Genomic DNA, 8,090 nt, shown 5'->3' with positions numbered 1-8,090 from the left:
AAAAAAGGTCAAAAATAACAATAGTGATGCGCAAACGACAACCCGGCGTATAAATTATAATATTATTATTTGTACAAATTTAAAAATAAAATATATGAATAATATATAATATAAAATAAAAAAAAAAAAAAAAGCGTGTGTCTTAAGTGATCCTTAGAAGATGTGAAAACATATTATATATGACAGGGGTAGCCAGCGAGAAGAGACTCGCGAGCCACCAAATATATTAATAAAAATTGTAGAGCCAAGATGTAAAAAAAAGGTCATATTATTGTATATTATGTGACCTTTTTTTTTTTTTTGGCTCTTACGTTAATTTACGTCTAATGTTACGTTAATATGCGAGCCGCGGTTTGGCCATCCCTGATATATGTGCTTATAGAAACATAGTTTTATTATGACGCATATATAATATAAAAGTTAGGGCCAAATTTAATTAAAAACCACATTAAATTAGATATTGTTATAGTGGCAAAAGAATTTTTGGTGTTTTTCGAAAAATTTGGAAAAAAATCCGAAAAATGTCCGAAAATATTATTACCTCCATAGAAAATTCAAATAGTAATATTGTATGTATACAATACATTTTTAGTCAACTGTTCACGTTATTTGTCAACGATGAACAAATATCACGCTCTCGCCGGCACTATGCGATCGATGTCCGTTATCGTAATGAAGCTACGCCCCCTGAGCACAAGTCGGCCTATCGTTGCGTCGCACCGAGTCTCCACCAATCAGCACGTCAGCAGTCACGCAAAAAGGGTAAAGCTCGAAAAATTTCACTACCCAAGCGGAAAAGTCTGAACGCCCTATAAAATGTTATCACATCATTAATTAATAATGGACTTTCAAGATTTCTTAGATTATTTGGTAATTGGTTACATTGTGAACTGCATATTGTTCAACTACTATTGTAAGTTGTAAAAATAATCAAGGCTTGAAACCGATTATATAAATCGGATTATTAAATAAACCGATTTTTTAGTAACTATAATTTATATCATTACTATTAATAAAGCAACTAATAATTTTGCAAATAATGAAATGGTTATCAACATTTTAATCATGATTTCAATTTTATTATGAGAATTAATTATGCGTATTAATGGAATTTACGTATTTATAAACACGTTAATTAATAAAAAAAAATAACGGTTTCCAATTTTTTCAGATTTGGTTTTGACTTTAATACCGGTTTCTGAAATCGGTTTTGAAAACGGTTTCAAGCTCTGACAATAATACAGGAAGCCTTGACAGATGAAATAACTTTTGTTCTAATTAATATTAAAAAAAAAAAAGTCTATGTATAATTTATGGTCACTTGCGCCACACGTATAAAATAAACAAATTATTTTTATTTTTTAATACTGAAAATAAAAATATTTTGATTTGATTTAATTTGTGGGAAAATCAAAATGGTCAATTTGGATCTGATTAATAACAAGTTTGATACTAATAAAAACATTTATCTAAGTCAAGTAGTTTATTTTTTGAGTAAATCAATTTAGAACGTAATAAACTTTTTTTCAAAATATTATTTTTCGGAATTTCCTGACATGATAGTATATATTTCTTAAATTTTTTCACAATTGTTGGCACACCTACGTTTAAGAAGGAACAATTTTTTATTTTTTCTAGTCGGTTTTGTTACATTTTGTGTATGGCGCCTTGTATTAGATTTTCAAGCAGACCTCCAAACATTTTCAAAAAGACCCAACAATTGAAATTTGTTTGGCATTTATAACAGCTCAAAACTAGTTATTAGTTAATATACTATGAACATATTATCAAGTATCGGAAATGATAAAATAAACCTTAATTGTAAATTTAAAGTATCTACTTAATGTTAAAGTATATCTACCTTAATTGAGGACGTGATACCCGCATGTGTTGTCTCCATCTTACAAATGCGTATAACATAGCTTATTTTACGCTCAGCAGAACACGTGTAGCTCCAGGGGTGGATAGGTAGTATATTTTATGTTACAGGGAAATATTTGAAGGGGCCCCCAAATTGAAAAAAAATTTGGTCGCTTCACTCGCATTAGATATTCAATCTAACACGTTTACCTATAAATAAAATGTTTCATGCGAAAGACGTATTTTTAGTTTGGTGGGGGCTGGGAAAACGGCATACCTATGAGGAAAATGCTTTTTTCGGTTGTAAGGGGTTTTTTAAAAAATTTCGTGTAAGGTCATACTAATTCGTACAAATTCCGTACTAAATATCTGCATAGAAGTTTCACATAAATAAGTAGTTTTGGAAATAGGGGGGGGGGTGGAGAAGTGTTTCTATAGCCCCCTCACACAAATTCTCGAATAACTTTGAAAAAAAATTTGTACAAATTGAGGGTTTTATCGTACAAATTCGTATAAAGTCCGTATTAAATATCAGCCAAAAAAAAATTACAAAAACACAATATGAGGGGGGTTAGGGAAACATACGAGGATATTTCGGTCTTCAATTAACGATAAAAATTTAAAATACTATATTTAAGATCCGTAAGCAAATTCTTGACTATTATAGTCGTGGTATTATTGTTATATCGTTAAAAAGAACAGTAGGTACCTAAGTATTAATAATTTATATAAAAAAATGAATAATTTTAAATTTAAACTATTTGGTGAATATTTTATTCTGCAAAAATACAATGTATAGACTCGAGTGGGCCCCCAGGCCACAAATATAGACGGGGGCCCACAGGGAAAATCCATTTTTCCCTATGGGCCTATCCACCCCTGTGTAGCTCCGTTAGTTTAAAAATTGGACTGAATTGACTTCTTATAAAATCTAAAGGTAAGACAAAGACTAAATCTAAAGGTGAGGTCTAGGCAACCTCATGGGCTTTAAATACATATTATACAAAATAATATCTTAAAATTCACATAACTCGCTTTAAAATCAAAATATATTAAAAAGCCCATTAGGTTGCCTAGATAATAATCTGACCTTTAGATATTTTTATAAAACGTCAATTCGCTCTTATTTTTAAATTAACGGAGCTACGCATGTTTGCTGAGCATAACATTTGCTATGTAACGCACTTGTAAGACGGAGATATCATATGCGGGTATCACGTCCTCTTAAACGCTCATAAAAATTTGACGTTATGGTAGACATTTTTTTTTTTTTTGTTAAATGTAGAACAACTTAAGAGGAATCTTGAATTAAATTTTAAGATTTAAAGGAGATTTAAGATTTAAGGTTTAAAATGAATATTTTTTGTAAATTTCTAACTCAAAATATTTTACAAATTTTCGTGATTTTTACGTATTTTGTCAAAATTCAGACGCTCATAAAAAATTGTGGATTTACGGTCAACTTTTTTTTTTTAATTTGCACTATAAAGTATAAATAAAGAACATTGTTTACATTTTCAAGTTGTTTGACCAATCAAAAATTTTTTATCGACATTAATTTTATATTTTTACAGTTTTCCCTAATTGTTTTGTTTTGTTTTTCTTGACTTTTTTGAAAATTACTGGGATTTTTACATCTTTACCTCCCGAATGAACCAACTAGATTCACTTTCCGTCAAACAAGATATTGAAGTTGAAAACCTAAGCATTATTTCAACTATTTATCGTGTAATTATACTGTACATCGTACACAGACAAAAAAATTTTTGATTTAAAAAGTAAATACACAAACACATTGTTAAATCAATACATTCATAGCTCAGAATCTAAAATCATTGTATATTATATTCAACTTGTCTATATCTAATAATGTATTTAAACTTAAAGTAGAACTGACTTTCTTTTTTTCACTAGCTGTTAGTTGCAAAAAATGTAATGCATCAGTTTCTTCGTCACCACTTTTTCCTTGGTTGATAAATCTAGAGTAATTATCACGAATATGACGCCAGGGATTTTTCATTTCTTTTGCTATTTTGTTTTTAAAACAAAATTAATAATGCATAAGAATTATGAAATAGTAATAATTATAATTTGTAGGTAGGTACCTAATAATAGTAGGTAGATATAATAGATATAATAAACTGCAATAATTATGTCGGAGAATTATAATAAAATAAAACAATCTTAACCTAAAAAAGTAACTATATAAATTTGTTTTTAATTTAAGGGTTTTATCTACTGGCACAACTACACTAGTTTTGGTGCATTACAATTTGATTTTTACATTTCTCGGAGTACTGTTGGGGAAATCGTAAAAGATATATGTACGATGGTTATAGATGGTCTTACAGCCAAAAGAAATGCCAGAGCCTTCAAAAGAATGATGGGTTAAAATTGGAAATACTTTTTTGATAAGACTAATTTTCCAAACTGCTTAGGAGCAATAGATGGTATAAGCATATTCGATGTAATTAAAGGTCCAAAAAATTCAGGCTTATTATACTTCAATTACAAAAAGTACTTTTCAATTGTGTTGATGGCGATAGCTGATTGCTGATGCCAACTTATGTTGGTGCCTATGAAAAAGGAATGATTCAAAAGTTTTTAAAAAGAGTTGTTTTGGAAAAAAACTTTATTCAAATCAACTCAAACTACCAGAATCAGCAAATTTACCAAACAAAAATAAACATCATATCAGCCTTTTATATTTATTGGAGACGATTCATTCGCCTTACATTCAAACTTATTAAGACCAAACCCAGGGCGTGCTTTCAATGATAGGTACTAAACGAATATTCAACTATATAGGCTATCAAGAGCAAGAAGGACAGTAGAATGTATCTTTAGTAATTTGGCTAATAAATGGTGTGTCTTACGTACCCCAATACAAGTTGAGCCTAATTTTGTGGACAAAATAATTAAATCGTGTTGTGTTTTACACAACTTTGTTCAAAGACGAGATGGCGCAACAATGAAGATGATACAGAGATCAATATGTAGAATGATATTGAAGTTCATGGCACGGGTGCTCGTATACTCAAGGTACACAAAATAGAGACTACTTCGCAAAATATTTCATGGGCCTGGAAAAAATTTAATTTTGACAATATTTTTTTATTTGCCTTATTTAATTTTTTCTACAAAAAAAAAATAGTATAATGTATATTATATTACTAGGTACCTATTTAGTATTTAATTAGTTAGTTAGTATACTAGGGTATATTTACCTATCAGATCAGAATTAAATTTCTTAAGATATATTATAATTTATTTCTATAAATCAATCTACAATTTGGTCGAAACTACAACTTCAATAGTTCAAATGTTCAATCGTTGATAATAACAAATATAAAGCGGGTAAGTGGATACTGTACAGTAGGTTACAAGTGCGTCAATGTATAATGGATTGTATTAAACTTGAATTCAATAATGAATTCAATAATTCAACAATGTTAGTCTGGATATTTTATATCGTTAATATTTATTATATCCTGAAGTTGAATTAATATTATAATATTATCGTTTTTAATTGTTTCTATGGTTATACATTGTATAATATACATAAAGCGTTAGAAATTAAAATACTATTTTTAGAGGTTTTTCATAATTTGTCGGTGGTTTTTCCTGTGAAATTAAATAACAATTGAGAAAGAAAATCGACAAATGACCTCCCCAAAGTACCATCTTGATCCAATTTTCTGAAAGATAAGATACTACATATTGAAATCAAATCACTCTTCTGGTAGAAATATTGTATACAGGACAAAAAAAAAAAATAAAAAAAACATACACCATTATAAAACCAATTATAACTTCCTCGCTCCGCTCAGAATCTAAAAATGTGTATACATAATATGTTTTGTATATTTTTAAATTACTTTAACGAGTCGTTTTGTATTTGAGTGGAATCTTATATTAAATTTTCATACTTTTTGACTAAGTATAAACAAGTAGATACTTATATACAGCTATAAAAAAAAAACCCTAAAAAATTAAATATTTAAATACTTATAGATAGCTTAAAATTAGCCAAATATTTTTAAAATTGTATACTAAATAGAAAATGTCTAATGATGCAAATTTCAAGTTATTATGGCAAACTATTTTTGAACTATTAATCGGAAAATTTATATAGAACATATTATTGAATTTTTAAATTTTAGGTATACGTAATACATATTTAAGATTGTTTAATTTTTTAAATAGTTAAAAATGTGTTACTTTTAGATTCTGAGTGGAACGAAAGAATGCATTGGTTTTACAATGATGATGTGTGTTTTTTTTTTTTAGTTTTTCTGTTTGTCCACTCTGCTGTACAGTAGTTGTTGAGTACCTATGTCATTGTAAAATGATCAAGTTAACCGGGGGAGGTAAAAATGACCTTGGTTGTTTTTACCCGGGGTATAAATATCCTAGATTTATTTTAGCCCCGGTAATGTTATCCTAGAATAATTTTACTCCCGGGGGTAAAAACTTTTAAAGGTATTACTGTATTAGAAACCTGCGACACCGGGGAAACTACTGGAAAGCTAGTGATTTATTTTTCTATTCGGCATTATTAAAATAGTACTATACAGTATATACTGTAACATATGTTAAATTCATTTTCATTGAAAAAACTACATTTGAAAATGTTATAAAATATAATAAATATACCTACTCTAAAAATTTTAAGTATGTACCAACAATTAACAAATAATACTTTAAAATTAGAACATTATTATAGATTTTTGCGTTGAATATATAATTTTGTCCAAATGTGCCAAATGTGTTACCTCGGCACCCGGCCCACTGCACCCGGGACTAATTTGACGCGGTTTTTCGGGCACCGGGTTGGTTACAAAATTCTTTTTTGTGGTTTCAAATTGTTACATAATAAATAATTTAATACCAAATAGTTTTCAAGTCGAAATTTGAATTATTTAATGTGAATTTTCCGGACACCGTTGGGGTCACTGTTGTAGTTGTCAACACTGAAATTATTATTATTACTACTAATTATTACTACAACAACTCATAAACTGTAAGGTTAATTATGTCGCCTAGACACTATTATTCATATTTTTAATAAAGGTGCACTACTCACATAGAACATGGCTCTGTGAACAGCTGGCTAGGTCATTTTTATGGTTACGAATCATTAAATAATAAATAACATAATACTATAGACAGATTTCAAGTTAATATTTTAATTATTTAATGTTTAAGGTTCTGGGGTAACGTCACTCTGACCAACGGAACTGTGAACGAGGTTTTTCAGGGCACCGGTTTGGTGACAAATTTTTTTTTTTCACAAAATTGACTTTGGTTTTTGGTGTAACTTTAAAACAAATGACCTTAGATATATGAAATTTTCACTGGTTGTTTATATTTGAATTATCAAAATATTTTTGATTTATTTTGAACTGTTTAGGGACATTTTCAGTTTCCTGAAAATCCTTTAATATTTTAAAAATATTTTAACTTGTTTTGAGCAATTAACGGACAATTTCATATTTAAATTTTTATGAATATCAATAAAGTTTTATCTGTGGGGCCAAACAGTGTAAAAATTTAATACAAGGCTCCTGATATATTCTTACAATAGCAGTTGAAAAATATTAAATATACATAGGCACAATTTTTTTTTATAAGCATTTAAAGATTGAATTTTAACAAAATGTATCAAATTTAAAATTGAATAATTATTTTGTAGTTAAAAATGTATAAAATGTTCAACTTTTATATCTAAGGATTCAAAATTTAAAACAAGATTTCACGTAAGTAGTTAATACTGTTACCAAAAAATCTAAAATATATATTTACCTACACAGTTTATTTTTATAGTCATTTTAAGTTCAAATTTGGACGAAATTACATATTAAAAAACCTAGAATAAGTATTTTAGTTATTTTGTTGTGATTGTATATTATATTATTCGTGGGTACTTGAAACTTTTAAAGTATATTATTATATATCTATGATACTATCTATGATAGTATCACGATTTATTTTGATGTATAACACATTATAAGTACCCAATCAGTGCCGCAATTACAATTTTGAGGCCCCGGTTCAAAGATATTTTAGAGGCCCTTTTAGTTTTTACATAAGCATTGGTGGAATTAGTCGGGAGCTTAGCCTCCAAATATACCATAAGCCCCACTCCTCCCCCTCCCCCAAAAAAAAAAAAAATATATATATAAAGTTATTTTGGGTTGTGTGGTAACCAAGCCCTTTTCTCACATTTG

Source organism: Acyrthosiphon pisum, chromosome A2 (assembly GCF_005508785.2).
Source record: "Acyrthosiphon pisum isolate AL4f chromosome A2, pea_aphid_22Mar2018_4r6ur, whole genome shotgun sequence".
Taxonomy (NCBI): domain Eukaryota; kingdom Metazoa; phylum Arthropoda; class Insecta; order Hemiptera; family Aphididae; genus Acyrthosiphon; species Acyrthosiphon pisum.
The sequence above is the reverse complement of the archived record's forward strand: the minus strand, read 5'-3'. Positions refer to the sequence as shown.